This window comes from Pseudorca crassidens, chromosome 9 (genome assembly GCF_039906515.1).
Source record: "Pseudorca crassidens isolate mPseCra1 chromosome 9, mPseCra1.hap1, whole genome shotgun sequence".
Taxonomy (NCBI): Eukaryota; Metazoa; Chordata; class Mammalia; order Artiodactyla; family Delphinidae; genus Pseudorca; species Pseudorca crassidens.
The window spans coordinates 39,480,715-39,498,167 of record NC_090304.1 but is presented as its reverse complement, the minus strand read 5'-3'; the positions used below and the strand labels follow the sequence as shown (position 1 = coordinate 39,498,167).

The 17,453-nt window shown below is 33.3% G+C and overlaps 1 protein-coding gene across 12 annotated transcripts in view; it reads right to left on the bottom strand.

Moving 5' to 3' along the window:
• The window catches only part of SOX6 (SRY-box transcription factor 6), a 631,442-nt gene that overhangs the window by 525,791 nt on the left and 88,198 nt on the right, over positions 1 to 17,453 (bottom strand). For all 12 annotated transcript variants that reach the window (XM_067749779.1, XM_067749774.1, XM_067749772.1 and 9 more), the window contains one exon: positions 978 to 1,050. The gene's annotated coding sequence lies outside the window, so the exon portion shown is untranslated. The remainder of the gene's footprint in view (positions 1 to 977; positions 1,051 to 17,453) is intronic.

Below are 17,453 nucleotides of genomic sequence, written 5' to 3'. Positions count from 1 at the left end.
CCCAATCAATGTTACTACTAAAAGAAAGGTAAAGCTGGTTTTAAATAAATTTTCACTGCTCTCTGTTTAAATACTGAATCACTTAAACTCTAATTTATAATGTTACTTTTTTTTCAAATACTTTCCTAGAAGTTTATTCCCTAAAATTCCTTTATAGTAGTACACTAACAGAGAAAAAGTTTCCTCTGTCTTTGTGGTTATCGAATGTAAAGATCACCTTAGATATCAATGGTTTGGTACAATGTACACACATAAATATATCTTAAACTCAAGTTACTTAAATATGGTCTTATATACACACAAACATTTTTAATACCTGCCACATACTCTAAACTACTTTTATATTAATAAATACATAACAATTTGAAGTATTTTCATTGATCATTAAAGTTCATTCAATATTTTTTCTTGAAATTGACCTTCTTTCCTGAGAAAAATTATCTTTGTTCTCCAAAATACCATTTAAAATATAATAGCATTTTGAGGATGGTGAAGAAGACAGGAATACCCCGATTTTGATATACATTATACATTCACTAAATGAGTCTTTGGTTCCTTAATACATAATCTCCTCAAGTACTGACAGCTCTTTGAATTCTGTATCATCTCACATCTTTTCAATGAGCACAGGCACATAGAACTTTTCAAGTCCAGACAACCAGAAGACTATAAGAAGTTATCAAGGTAAATTATTCATGTGCAGATAGACTAGCCCCTTTAAGGTAATAATCCATTCCTACAATTGAGCCCCATCTTCAAAAAGTAAGATATTTATCGTTTCAGCCTCTTGTAATTGGCCCTGCCATTGTGTTATTTCACTGGAAATCATAACAGAGGCTTTTTTCACCCTCTGATATTTTTCTATACTCCTTTTAAGAAAACACTTACAAAAAACTAATAACACTTTAAAAACACTGTAACTGTTCTCATCACACAATGAGAAGAGTAGTAAGAGTAATAAATAAGCCAATACTTACAAATACGCACAAAAAAATCAGCTCCAGCACCCAGAAATCACTGGTAAATTGCCTTTGAATTCATGAAAGTGACCTGAAAGTTTAGACAAAAAAGGAAATGAAAAAGGATTAGTAAATTGCATTTACTTGCTTTATTAAAGAATACATTCTGGCTACAAATTATACTATTTTTTAACTCGGTCAGTTGTCTACTCAAACAACTTTTTCCAAGATGATAATACCAAAAGAAACAATTCGTTCATTGTTCTTCATCGAAGAATACAACATCTCCATCCATTATGGCTTTTAAAATACTGTCAGTAATAAAGTGGTGTTTAAAAATATGAATAAGTAAAAACAAAAGCAAGAAAAAATTTTAAGGGAATAAAGGCTTACAAGTTACATTTGAAAAACTGTTTATGTCTGCAAGTTAAAACGAATTAGATTCACGGAAAATACCTTGGATATGTCCAACAGGAATACCTTGAAGGTAGACTAAATATGAAAAGATGCAGTTTTAGTTCTGCCCAAGATGTGGAATCCATTTAGATGCTTAGGCTATATACAATGCATTCTGTATGAGCCACAATTCAATTCAAAATTCTTTTCCTTGCACACACTTTAGTTCTGGCTGAAGAGGTAACAGATGCAACTCAAACATACAGAGCTAGCCTTGTAAAAAGTTTTAACTAGCACAATGACTCACTTTATGCCTCTAAATATCTATGGTTTCCTCTCTCCAGAACCCCCATGCATTAGAAAGTAGTTTGGTAGTTTATTTTTATTGTTTGGTCTAAATACAGCACATTTTTGGTTCCATGAAAACAAAGAAACTTTGTTGCAAAGGCCGTACTCTTTCCCAAAAGTTAGGATGGCTATGAGTAGTGTTCAAGTGAAAATAATAATGGAGCTTGGGTTCCTAATTTAGGTCAGAAACTTTCCTAGACTCTGGGGACTAGTTTGATTCAATCCACATATTTTAAATACAGCCAGTAAACATCTAGGTTAGTTAACTAACCTAGTTAGTTAGCTAACTAGATTTAAAGAAAATTCATTTCAAAAAACATAGATCTTGTTCAACATCATTTATAGGATCTACTATTCCCAATATTGCATTTATAGAACAAATGGCCATAATAGATTAGGTATTGGCCTCTGAAATTAAGTTGAGATATGAAATAAATATACAACCCAGCCCTTCCCCAGCTCCTATAACATGCTTTTGCCTAAGTGACCCATATAATTATTCTATTTTCTAGTCAGGATTGATAGATAATAAAGTCCTGGACATTTGGACAGCTTTAAGTATCCATACGTTTCCTCACCAGACCTCTTTCTCTCTGTAGGAAATGGTGCCTCAGGCTTCCCCAATCCAATTTCACCAGTTTCTAGCAACTCTGCAATGGCTACTTCTATTGCATGCGAGAAGTACAAGAGAGTCCACCCTGAGGAAGGTAGCTCTGTCATTTATTTTTGGTGTTATACCCTTTACCTCCTCATGGCTTTCTGATGTTTCGGGATTCAGTAGAGCAATTTTACCTGGGACACCACACAACCCAATGTGGACACACTCTGTGTACTAGTCAAAGCCAGAAAAGAATTCTGGTTCTGATATAAGCTATTCTCACATTTTATCTGACCCTGAATTAAAAATTATAACTGAAGTTATCTATAAAGTAAATCTCCAGCAAAATGCTGTATATCCAAAAGCCTAAAGTCTGGAAGAATCTAAGTGTTCTTAAGTGCTCACATACTTTTAAAAGGATTTCACCTTGTCTTTCTAGCAACTATTCTTTTAAAAGCATGAATTGGAATTATGCAATAAATATTATACATCCCATTTCTTCACTTCCATTTAAACAATGGAGGACAAAATAAAAGGCATCCAGATAATATTGTGACTGATGTATGTCTCATCTTTTTCAGTTAAGATCTCTAACTCTGGAGATATTTTAAATTTAGAATAAGTCAGATTCCAGAGATTTAGGGCAAATAGTATTTTAACATTCGTCAATATGAAGTCAATAAATCTCATTTGTCATATAAGTCCAGTCTTGCTGCATATTTTATTTGTTGTGGGTTTTTTTTGCGGTACGTGGGCCTCTCACTGTTGTGGCCTCTCCCGTTGCAGAGCACAGGCTCCGGATACGCAAGCTCAGCAGCCATGGCTCACAGGCCCAGCCGCTCCACGGCATGTGGGATCTTCCCGGACCGGGGGCACGAACCCGTGTCCCCTGCAGCGGCAGGCGGACTCTCAACCACTGCGCCACCAGGGAAGCCCCTTGCTACATACTTTAAAAGTAACTCTGAATCTCATTATCAACTGATTTATACTATTGGTGAATTTTGCATCAAACAAATTTAAAAGTATAAGCTTCTAACATCACAGTTCACTATTATAAAAAAACAAAAAAAATCACACTAAGTGAAGTCAGACAGAGAAAGACAAATATCATATGATATCATTCATATGTGGAATCCAATTTTAAAAAATAAAGATACAAATGAACTTATTTACAAAACAGAAACGGACTTACAAATATGGAGAAGAAACTTGGGGCTACCAAAGGGGAAAGGTCGGGGGAGGGATAAATCAGGAGCTTGGTATGAACACACACACACTACTATGTATAAGACAGATAACCAACAAGGACCTACTGTATAGCACAGGGAACTCTACTTAATATTCTGTGATAACCTATATGAGAAAAGAATCTAAAAAAGAATGAATATATGTATATCTATAACTGAATCACTTTGCTGTACACCTGAAACTAACACAACATTGTAAATTAACTATACTCCAATAAAATTTAAATTTTTAAAAAAAAACTTTAATGCATACTTCCTCCTGTAGAGAATTTAGGAATAAACAAGCAATATTTTATGATGGGCAAAGAATTAAGAATCAACTCACAAGAATTAACACACAACTTGAAGTAATCTACTTCTTCAAGAACCAGAAAAGTTTAAGCTGAAGAAAACATTTCCAAAATAAAATTGGCAACTTTGGTCCTGAGGGCAGCACAAAAGTAAGAAGATAGAGAAGGAAATACCATCTGATCTGGAAAATCACAATATGTTTAGTAAAATGAATCTTCAGAATATCCAATCACCATGGATTGTTCCACTCCTCTACTAGTTCATTCATTCATTCAGCAAATATTGATCATGGGTTAAAGATTTCACTGGACAATATAGTCACAAATTTTTTAAATAAAGAAAATCATTACACTGTACACCTAAAACTAATACAATGCTATATGTCAATTACATCTCAATTTATAAATAAATAAATATTTTTAAATCATGGCCTTTGTCCTAAAAGACTTTTCAAACAATCAGTAATCCAACCGTTGGGACCTCCCTGGTGGTTCAGTAGTAGAGGATCCACCTTACAATGCAGGGGATGCAGGTTCAATCCCTGGTGAGGGAACTAAGATCCCACATGCCTCAACAAAGATCCCGCATGCCGCAACTAAGATCCGTTGCAGCCAAAAATAAATAATTAATTAATAAATCTTTTTAAAAAATAATAATAATCCAAACTGGACAACAAACTATTACGTCTGACCATGGTGCTGACATCCTCCATATTATTTGGTTATCAAATCTTTTGCATATTCTTAATTTACTAAATAAAAAGTGCATTGTAGCTAGTGGGAAGCAGCCGCATAGCACAGGGAGATCAGCTCGGTGCTTTGTGACCACCTAGAGGGGTGGGATAGGGAGGGTGGTAGGTAGGGAGATGCAAGAGGGAAGAGATATGGGGATATATGTATATGTATAGCTGATTCACTTTGCTATAAAGCAGAAACTAACACACCATTGTAGAGCAATTATACTCCAATAAAGATGTTTAAAAAAAAAAGTGCATTGCTACAAATTCTTCAATATAAAAATGCACAAAGAATATAAAGAGTAAATTTACCAATTAAGAAATACAAATGTCCAATAACAAAAATATGAGTCTCCCTAATAATCAAGTAAATGTAAATAAAGTATTTTCACCTAAAATATTGGCAAAATATTCTTGTAAACTGGACAAAAACTAGCATTTATGAGGATGTGGAGAAATAAACACTTTCAGGTACCATTCATGGGATTATAAATTGGGTACAACTTTTCTGAATGGTAATTTGACAGAAAGTGTTAATATATATATTTTTTTATTTTATTTTATTTTATTTTTTTGCGGTTCGCGGGCCTCTCACTGTTGTGGCCTCTCCCGTTGCAGAGCACAGGCTCCGGATGCGCAGGCTCAGCGGCCATGGCTCACGGGCCCAGCCGCTCCGCGGCATGTGGGATCTTCCCGGACCGGGGCACGAACCCGTGTCCTCTGCATTGGCAGGCGGACTCTCAACCACTGCGCCACCAGGGAAGCCCCAGAGAGTGTTAATATTTTTAACATCAATATCCTTTGAGTTTGAAAGGCTATTTCCAAAATTATCCTAAGGAACTAATCACAAAAATGTTAAAATACATATACATGTAATAAGCATGTTCATTACAGCATTTTTCTAATAGCCCTAAATTGAAAATAACCTACTAACTGCGTAAGTAAATTATGGTACATATATATAACAGTACTCTGTAATCATTAAAAATTATGATATAAATCTATATTTAATGACATTAAAACATGGCCACAAAATATTGTTGAATAAAAAAAAATAACATGTATAATAAGAGCTAATTTATAGAAAATCAAATGTGTATATACACACATGCACACAAAGTAAAGTACAATTTAACAAAAATGTTAACACTGAGTGAGATATGGGCTTATTTTTACTTTTTTATTCTTATGAGTTGGTGTTATTTAGATTTTTTTTATCCTTAACATGTCTAATTTGTCCCAAAACAAAAAAGCTATTTCTAAAATTCACTATATCACTTATACATTCAAAAGTAGTCACCAAATCCAGACTAACGTGCTATTAATCTAGCAGCAAAAGCCAAATATTAATATTAGTTACAAAAAGAAAAACCTCTGAATTACAAGGCAACTTCAAACAAGTATCTTGACATCAAATGAAGAAGCCATAAAGATTTTCACAAAATATGTCCCCCTCTACCAAAAATAGGTAACAGAGCAAAGGTAAACAGAAAATAAAAACACTTCCGCCTCCCTGTATAATTAGACTTTAAAAGCTTTAAAGCTAAATTTTTAAATCCTGCTTAAAGCTGTCTCTAAACCACACCCATTTCTCTTTTTAATCCCCATCCCTTCTTTTTTTTTTCTAAGCAAGAAGGTTCAAGTTGGTGGTTGGATTAAATGACCTTACAACTCTGAGAGTCAATAACCTAAGGCATTTTTTAAAGTACCAAAATGCTTCCAAAAACACCTGTAACAAAATTTTGTCCACCTTTATATTAAATTGTGGCATCACATGTTTAAAACTCAACTCAAGGATTGATTCTTTGGTTTAATAATGTTATGTTATACATAATGAGCCACTGAGTTAAAACAACTACATTTAAAGCATTTATTTTCTCAACTAACTTTTGGAAAGACATCAATGCCTGGTGTTTCATACATCAAAATAAAAATTATAGAGACATTAAAAAATATCCTGTATGCAAATACAAATGAGTTTTCCTGCAGATGTGATTTTTGCATTAAAACTGCTATTCTCTCCCAAGTTGCATCAATTAAAAAAAAATGCAAAACCCTCCATAATATTATCTTTTGTTCTTTATAGCATTGCTAGGCTGAAGCCATGTTTCTTGAACTCCATCATTCTTAGCTTTCCTTTTCCTCTTAATTATTATACTAAATTATGTAAAATTTGAACTATGAAATGTGAAAATGAAATGTGAAATTCATCTTGCAAAGGAACTGATACTAAGCTAATGCACAATTTTTAAAAAATGCAATTACTAATAATTAAGAATATCACAATAGTGAAGGGGAAAATGAGGTTTCACTTATTGATATTTACATCTTCTAAGGCAAAAGTAAGAGTATTTCTGATGTATCAAGGAAGACAACTTAGATGCTACCTAGTATACCACTCTGCTTTCCTGGAACAAAAGCCTATTTCCTCAAAGAAATAGGAATTTCCCCTATTTTAAAAAATCTCCAAAGATAGTTACTACTGAAGCATACTGCTAGTTGCCTATTTATATATTCTATGCTGCTCAACCTACACCTTCAATATGATTCCAGTATTAAGGGCCACAGTTTAGAAGGGATGTTGACAAGCATTCATAAGAGAATGGCTAAGAAATTTTAGAGGAAACATGTTACATTAAAATGGTTGCATGCTCTAAAGGTGGTTAGTTGGACTGAACTTTGGAGATCATCTAATCCAGTGATCCTCAAACTCTTTGGTCTCAGGACTCCTTTACATTTCTAAAAATTATTCAGAGTCCCAAAGAGCTATGGTTATATTTATCAATAGTTATTATATCTGAAACTAAAGCTAAGAAAAAATTTAAATAGTTATTAATTCATTTAAAATAAAATAAATGATTAATAATCATTTAGTGATGAACCTATTACATGGTAACATAAATAACATAATTTTAAAATACAAGCATATTTTACAAAACAAAAAAATTAGAAGACTGGCATTGTTTTGCATTTTTAAGTATCTCAAATGCCTAGTTCAATAAAAGACAGTTGGATTCTCATAGGTGCTACTGCATTCAATCTGTTGTGATATGTTGGTTTGACAGAAGTATGTGAAAAATATCCATCTTCACACAGATATGAAGTTGGAAAGAGGCAGATTTTTTAACAGCCTTTCAAGATAATTGTAGCTATTCTTCTTTAGTACTATATCAAAATTTGACAAGTAATAGTTTACCAAAGGTTAAGTACAATATGGAATCTGAAACCTGAATATCAATTAACTTTTTATATTCTGTTACTTTAAAAACCACTGGTCTTGGGCTTCCCTGGTGGCGCAGTGGTTGAGAGTCCGCCTGCCGATGCAGGGGACACGGGTTCGTGTCCCGGTCCAGGAAGATCCCACATGCCGCGGAGCGGCTGGGCCCATGAGCCATGGCCGCTGAGCCTGCGCGTCTGGAGCCTGTGCTCCGCAACGGGAGAGGCCACAACAGTGAGAGGCCCGCGTACTGCAAACAAACAAACAAACACCACTGGTCTTTAAATGCATCTTTTACCCATGCATGTTTTTGCAGCATCATACATTGGTTCATTTGGAGAATACTGGTTCACTTGAGTTGTGCAGATCTTCAAAACGTTGATGTATTTCATTATTCAATATTTTAAAAAATCACATTTGTTAATATCACCAATTGTTACTATCACCAATCTTAGAAAAGTTTTTAAATATTGGAAAGCCATCAACCTCATGGTAGTGGATACAAGTTTTCCAAACAACTAATTTTCTCTTGAAAGCTCAAATTTTATTATTGACAACAAATAGTGTCAGTTGATTTTCCTAAAATGGGAGGCTCACTTTGCTCATTTTTGAGAATACATCTGCCAAGTATCCACAGTTTGAATAACCACTGTGTGTCTGTTAGTCATTCTTTCAAGTAAAAATGACGTTCTATGAAAAAAACAGTTAGTTCAGCTTGAAACTCAATCATGCAAGTGATTTTTTCTCAAGGTAACTACAGTACTTGAGTAGGCAGCATAAGTGCTTTATTCATACTTCCCATTTCATCACAGACTATTAAAAATATACTTAAGGGTCAAGAATTAATAAAATCAATAGTTTGTACTGCTTCATCTGCAACATTCTTAAGCAAAACTAGATTTTTTTTCTGTGAATGGTGATTATTCTAAAAAATGCAAGGACTACTAACAAAATTTGGTGCCACTGCCTTGATCTGTGCTAAGGCACCAGCAGTCCTGCCCAAAATTGCTTTGCATCCTCAGTGTAAATGGCAACACATTGAAAAAGGTAAATAGCATCTTAGTATTATGATGAAAATAGTTTTGATTTTTTAGACCCCTTGAAAGGGTGTCAGGGGTCCCCATACAGACCCCATTTTGATAACTGCTTATCTACTCTGATAATCCATTTTGCAGCTAAGGAAACTATCTAGTTTAATATTTTCAAGCCCACAAAGGAAAGGTAATATCTAGCACACTGAGTGTAATGTGATTGAAAGTTACTCTTTCTTCTTTCCAAAATAAAAAATAACACTAGTGGGTGGGAATTACAAGGTAGTGAATTTTAGCTCAGTCCAGACAAATCTTTAAAAGCAATATAATAAGTTGCCTCGCAAAAAACAGATGTGTTCCTGAGTTTGTAAAAGTTGAGACTGGATGACTCTTTGCCAGGGATGCTGTAGAAAGAATTCTTACCCTAAGTTTAAAGTTGTATCAAAACTTAACTGATTATATAATCACTTAGAAAGCTTTTATAAAATTTGAATTTCTAGGCCCCACCCCAAAACCTACTAAACTGGAATCTCCTTGAGTGGGCCGAGAGTTTCCAGTTTTTTGAAAGCTCCTGAGGTGACTGTTAAAGCCCACCTAGCTGCAGATGGTGTTCAAGAACTGTTGTACCAGTTCACCTCTAAACTCACTACCACTTCAACATTCTACAATTTTATATTTTATCCACACCCACTGGAAGTATACCCTTAAACTTTAATGTAACATTTCCTAAGTCTACTTTAACACATTATAGATGGTCAGGATCAAGGTATTTCTGGGTCAGAAGAGGAGGAATTAATGTTGCATTTCCTAGGCCTGCGAGTTCACCTCTGCCAGCGTATGTAGCGGAATAGTAAATCAGAGATAGAATTGACTAAGTTTGATACATATTCACAACTGAGAAAACCCATAAAAAAAAAAAGAATGGTCAGTATAAAAATAGTACCTACATGAAAAATGAATGAGATTATTGAGAAGACAACGTGCCTTCCACTTTACAAAGGCAGCTTATTGCTATGAACCAAGACCAAAATATAGATCTCAAACTTCCAAAACCTATTTATAGAATTACTACCATGTGACTTAATCCCCAAAACTCTTGTATCTTGAGGTCTTGATTACAGAAAAATTTCATATACTTCATAAACACAACATAAGGCAACTTGTCCACTTTACCAGAATCAAACAAAAATTTAGCAATAAGCCAAAAAATAATTTGCAATATATTTTGTAACTTTTCACTTAATAAACTTGTTCTCTTTTATTTCTTCTTTCTTCTCCTGCTTTCTTAGCAAAACATACTTCTTGGAAATAACACCTATTAATGTATTTTTTAATATCCCTTTTTTTCTTGCAGCCTGACTGATTTCAGACATATATGATATCAGCTTAATAACAAAAGTCAGAGAAGGTCTTGCGTAAGAAGGACTGGAGAAAAAAGTGATCATCAAAACATAATCCTCAGACCCCTTATTTCAGAAGTACCAGGTTCCTTATTAAAACAAAAAAAATTTAAAAGAGTCCCCACCCATTCCTATTGATTCTGTAATTCCAAAAGCATGGCCTAGGAATTTATTTTAAAGCATAGCCCCCAGGTGATTCCTGTGCACACTAAAATTCAATAACTGCTGGGCTAAAGGGCAACTGTGTTAAATGAGGATAAGCTCACAAAAAATTTTGCGCAAAAAGAATTTTTTTAATAATTCTATAAAATGTTTTATCTTACTAAAAAGATTCTCAATGCTTTTGGATTTCTTATTTTTTTAATAAAATTTTTTTTAATGTAAGGATAAATTAGAAACTAGAATTTAACTTAAAAATTAAGGCTTAGTTATTGTAGAGTGTTTTTTTTTTGAGAATGATACATGCAATTCTCCAGCAATACAATTCACATTTTTGAGAGCCCACAGGATACATAACATGAATTGGAATCTCTGGGGATTCAGAACAACAAAGCACAATCCCAAATCTCCAGCAACTGACAATTTGGATTCACTGTGAGATAAATATTATATTTAGAATAGTCTCAACATTTGCAGTTGCATTATCATATCTGGAATAAGGAGAGGATTCCACCCCTGCTGAGTTTTTTCTCCCTGAACTCTGCTCACAAAATAAAGTGGCAGAACATTTTTAAAGCAATCATTTAACAAAAGTTTGTAAATAAGTACTGATTTTTTAAGACCATAAATTTTTAAAATAAATCTACTATTTTCTATAGGGTAAACTGATAGGCAAAAGAGATGGGGTTGTTCTTTGTACTTGTTCTAGGTAATTAAATCAAGATAAATTTAAAGACATCTAAAGAGGATCTGTTTTGATACTCATTTTAAGATACTCTTCTTGTTACCACTCTCTGTACCACTCCCTCTTAACCACAAATAATGACTTCAGTAATGGAGCTCTGTAATTTAAAGTACCAGGCAAATAACACCAAGTTACTTAGATGAATTGACACGGCCTGTTGTGCAAATATGTACTTAGGATGAGATTATAAAAATAACAGCTGCATTATCAACAGCTCATCATTTACTGAATGTTTGCTCTGTGTTAAGCACTGGAAAAACAAAAATGAATGACATAGAGTTGGTGACTTCAAGGAGTTCACAACCTAGTAAAAGAGACAAATAATTACAGCTTTGTGTGAAATACATGAGATGAAGAAAAATTTATAAAACTATGTAATCCAATTTTCTGAAATAAAGAATATATATAGAAATTGGGGATGCTGCCACTTAACTTCTAAGGTTTTTGTGAGGATTAGAGATAAGAAAATGCTTCCTAGATGGGATATGTCTTCTATAAATGTACTTCCCTTTTTGCTTTTTCCCTGAGATTTCGTTGAAATGTGCCCAAGTCACAACTTACACAGATGACCTGGTGGCTAATATAACCACTCACTTTTTAAAGAAGAATGTCTTAAGGGTATATGACCTTGGCAATGCTACCCCATCATCACACTCAATATATGGACACACTGCATGTCCTCAGGGAGCTCAGTCATACACTATGGATTAGTCCTTCCCAGACGTAATTAAGTCTTGTGCTCACTCTCAAAAACACAGAAACAAATGAAGAAAATCATGTAGAGAGATCCTGCTTATCCTTTTACTGTATGTCTTTCATAACAATTTAAAGATTTCACTGTGAAGTCCAGACAAGATCTGGCCTGGCATCTCTCAGAGTGCCTCACTTACTAAGTGAAAAATAGGAATACCAGGATGAGATGTACCCAAGTTTACAGGCACATAACTCACTTAGGACCACATGACAAGTTGGTGACAGAGCTTTCACTTTAAGTCAGAGTTTCCAATTACTGAGCTCACGTCTATTCTATGAGGAACATAAATGTCTCCTGTTATTTCATCTGTAAAATGGGATAGTTAGCATTCACTTCTCTCATACCATGTCAGTTTCACTACTTTGCCTTCACACTTAACTCATTTGAAAAAGGATACTTCATAAAATGGAAAGGGGTTAAATATCTGGGGTGAAATATATTTCTCTGGTGCTAGTACCTTCCCATTTCCCCCAACTCCAATCAACCACCAATTCCTGTATACTTTTTGTCCTGGAATTTTCCTAATTTTCCTTTTTTTTTTTTTTCTGATTCACAATGAGATTGATGGGACTCTGTGCGTGCGTGTCTGTGTCTGTGTCTACACGTGTGTAGATACACTTAGGAAAAATACTCTGCTACACAAGACATAATTCTCATTTCCCTACATTACTGCTCTCATGCCACCACTGGGACAAAAACCATTGCCTTTTTAATGTGAGAAGATGGAAGAAATGCACAGCGCTCTCCAATACTCAAATCCCAGCCATAAATTTCATCCCTATCAATGCTGCTTCTGCAGAATTCACAGTAAAAAAAGACTAGGCATTATTAAGCAATAAGTTGATATTTATTTTCTTATTAAATCGTCATAATTACTTTGTGATGGGATTACTATCCTCATTTTAAAAAAAAAGAAAAAACTGAAACTCACTGGGATTAAATATTTACAAAGGTAGTAAGTGGCATGGTTGGCACTCAAATTCACAATCTCTGGTTCCAAAGCTAGTGTACTTTCCATGTTTCATTTAAGTAGCATTCCTTAATATTTCAGATCCTTTAAAAACTTATTGGTTCTGATGCTAAAAGAGCTTCATTTAAGAGATCCTAAATCCCACCATTTCTATACATTGATCCTACTCCTGCCCTTCAACCACCATATTTCTCTGGGACAGGCACTATGCCAAGTCCACACATCAGCCTATAATTCAAAGCCTGTTTCTTGCATTCTCTACTCCAGGGTAGCTTCCCAGAACAATTTTACTGGACAGAGGAGTCTTTCTTCTAAAAAAAAAAAAAAAAAATGAAAATATTTAGCATATCTATCACACACAATAAGGAAACTTCCAAAACTTAAAGAGAAATATTCTAAGGTCAGTGATATTATTTTGTACATTAAATGCTTTAAATTTGAGATGGTTTTGAAAATTAAATATATATGCTTAATTCCTTTCCAATAATAAAATAATCTAAATAAATTTTAGGTTCAAAATGTGTAATGTAAAGTACAAGAGTTCAAACAGTATATTATTGGCACAGGAATAATAGGCAGATCAATAAACAACAGAAAATCTAGAAATAGATGACAATTTGTAGAAAAATTTAGTCTATAAGTGACACGTCAAATCAGTGGAGAAATGATAAACTATTCAACAAATGATGCTGGGAATGAGTAGACATTTGGAAAAAATAATATTGAATCTCTACCTGCACTTTACACTAAAGTAAATTCCAGATGGATTTTTTTAATGTAAAAACTAAAAAGAAAAATGACATTAAAACAAGGAAAAGATTAGCAAAATTGACTACACTGAAAATTTTAAACTTCTGTATTTAAAAAAAAAAAAAAAAAGACCATTAACAAAGTTAGAAGGCAGACCACAAACCAGAAAGAAAAAAAAAGTGTATTTTTGGTATGGTATGACTAATGGGAACATCAAATCGATAAGAAAAAAACAGAAAAATAGGCCACAAAAATGAATAGAATATTTACAAATGAGAAAAGGGAAAAAGAAAATAAGCTAAAAAATGATTCAATATCACAATTAATTTTTAAAATGTGAAGTAATACATTGATTCATATCTCAATACAAGATAACAAAGATTTAAAATATTAGTAATATGTAATGTTCATGAGCATGAGGAATTGGGCACTCTCATTCACTGGTGAGAATGTAATGCAGCACAACCTTTCTGGAGGGCAGTTTGACAATTCTGCATTCCCTATATCACTTATAGAAAAAAATCAAACAATATGGAAAAGCATAAGAAAAAAGTAAAAGATATTCTTTCCAGTACATCCAATTTTTTTTTTTTTTTTTTTTTTTTTTTTTTTGTGGTATGCGGGCCTCTCACTGTTGTGGCCTCTCCCGTTGCAGAGCACAGGCTCCGGACGCGCAGGCTCAGCGGCCATGGCTCACGGGCCCAGCCGCTCTGCGGCATGTGGGATCTTCCCGGACCGGGGCATGAACCCGTGTCTCCTGCATCGGCAGGCGGACTCTCAACCACTGCGCCACCAGGGAAGCCCTACATCCAAATTTTAAATGTACATGTCCTTTGATACAAGAATTCTAGTTCTATTTTATCCTAAGGAAATTATTGGACAAATGGGTACAGAGCATATGTACAAAAATGTTCACTGAAGTGTTGTTTATGATAGGAAGGAGCTGGAGACAACCAATGATTAATCAATATTCAAATAACCAGGGTACAACCAAAAAATAGAGTACAATGCAGTCATTACAAAAATCCATATTTATAAAGAAGAAAGATATCCACAGCATAGTTACTGAGGGAAAAAAAAAAGGCTGAAGAAGCACATGTATTTTCTTCCAACTGTATAAAAACATATAAACTATTATATGGGTATGTACGCATATGAACACAAAAAAGGATATACGGCAAAATGTTATTTATGAGTGTTCATATCTATATCTATACTTATATATGTGCATAAGTTAAAAAAGAAAGGACATGCAGCAAAAGATTATTAATGAATTCTGAGATTATCATTGAAATTTTCTTTTTTTCTCTATTCATTTCCTTATTTTCTGAATTTTTTATATGTCTTGACATTCTTTTTTTGTATAATCAGAAAAGAAAGGATTTTTATTTTTAAATAAATTTAAAATGAGGTAAAGATTTAATTAATATTCAAACACAAATTTTTTTATACCAAACTATAACCCTAAAAAACGATGCTGAAAAAGATAATCCTAACTAATACCAGTAAGAATAACAATGCTAAATCTAAAATGGTAGGTTTAAATCTACTGTAGAGGGAAAATGACTAGATCTACCCTGGTTAAAAAAATTCAGTGTATGTGAATATACATATTTTACATGCACAAATAATGTATGTAAATATGTTACATCCATAACAATAGCATAATCTATGATTTGGTGATATTAGCATACTCTTCCTAAAACAGCAGTGTTTTAAATTGGCAAATTTAGTTAGAGCTTTCCTTCAAAATGTCCATCACTTTGACCCAGCTCCACTTTTAGAAATCTATCTTAAGGAATTAGTCATAAACACAAAAATAATTTTTGTACAAATATATTTATTCCAGTATTATTTAAAAGAGCAAAACAAAAGAGGCAGGTTATAGATCCTATTTAGGTAAAATAAGGATAGATATAAATGTGCTTACATAATAGGCATAGAAAAATTCTAAAGGGATACCCAGAAAATTCTTCATGGTAGAACAAACATCTTGATTTTTCACTTTACACATTTCCATATTTGAATTTTGGTCATGAGCATGATTACTTTTATCATTTAAAATGCAAAAGAATAAAAGAGATAAAATGGCAAAAATAATAATAATAATTTGAAGCAACTGATATCTAAAAATAAGAGAATATCTAAGTAAGATATCATCCACTCACTAGGCATAACATTATGTGGTTATTAAAATTTTTACTTAGAACCCTGGGTAATAGCATGGGAAAATACTTATGTCATAATGTGAAGCAAAAAAAGGAATAAAAATTATATATACATACGTCTAAAAAAAAAAAAGCCGACGCTTAAGAAAACAACTGTGAGGAAATAGTAAGCTGTAACAAAGGCTGCCACTGGGTATAGGACTGGGATAAATTCTTTCTTTTCTTTCCACTTTTTGTACTTTTACAAATTTTCATAATGCTGAACATTTTTAAGCGGAAAAAATTAATAAAGCGGGAAAAAAGTATACAATTCTATTTTATACAGAGTTCATACCTTCAAATGTCACTATCTTGACCAACTTTCAAAGAGTTTTTTCTGAACTGTAATTAGCATACAAGTAAATCTCCTTAATTAGTAATGTGAATTCTATATCCTATATCCAAAAACAAGAGAAAGTTTAAGTAAAATATAGCCCACTACCAGGCATAATATTATGTGTTAATTAAAACTTTCACTTAGAATCCTAGTTAACAGCATGGGAAAATACTCACGTGGCACACATCCACTCTACTGTATAATAAAGTTGTAATTTAGCCAATAGAATTCCCTAACTTCCTTTGAATCAGCAATATTCCTGTGAAGTATGTAATAAGATAAACTACTTTTTCCTTGATAAGTAACTTCAGTTTCCTCATCTATAAAATGCACATAATAATATTATACTGCCTCACGGATTTATTGCTAACATTAAATGAGATAATAAGTGTAAATCAATTAGTACAGTCTCCTGGCACTTACTGTACTCAACAAATGGTAGCAATTATTACTATTATGAGCATGGTTGCCCTTAAAATATTTACTTACTCTCTCCTTTCTATTAGGATAAACTCTATGCAAGACTAATCGGACTGAAAGAAGGATATATTTTTAATTAAAAATGAAGATTTAAGTATCAGAATCAACTTAAAATCGTAAGAGTGTATGAAAAATACAAAATTTATATATGGGAAGTTACTTATCTAAACCTTATTCTGAAAATGTAGACTTTTAAAAGAATATATTTACTATTCCTGTGCTCAAGTAATTGTAAGCACACAGAACCTCAAAATAAAAGAAAATCATGTTCTTGCATAGCTAACCTCCCAGAGTAACAATCATTGCACAGTATGAGTTTTTTAACCTTCTTTACTATTTAGTCCATTAATTCACACTCCGCTAGAACAACAGGAACCAGAGGTAGTCTTGTATAGTGAGAAAGAATGAAGGCTAGGAGGCAGACCTAGGTTCAGACCTTGCCCTGTAACTTATTAGATGTGTGACCATGGGCAATTATTTAATTTCTCTGCAGCTTACTTTTCTCATCTGTAAAATAATAATAATCATATTACCTACCTCTAAAGATTTTTAGAATAACTAAATGGGATGATCTATATAAAATATGTAACAAACACGTTGACCTCACAAAGTAGTTCTTTGGCATTTATTAACAGGGATCAGCAAGCTTTTTCTATAAAAGGCCAGACAGTAAATAATTTAAGCTTTGAGGGCCACATGATCTCTGTCACATCTACTTAACTTTGCCATAATAGAGCAAAAGCAACCATAGAAAATACATAAATAAGTGGGCATGGATATGTTCCAATAAAACTTTATTTATAAAAATAGATAGTGGAGCTTCCCTGG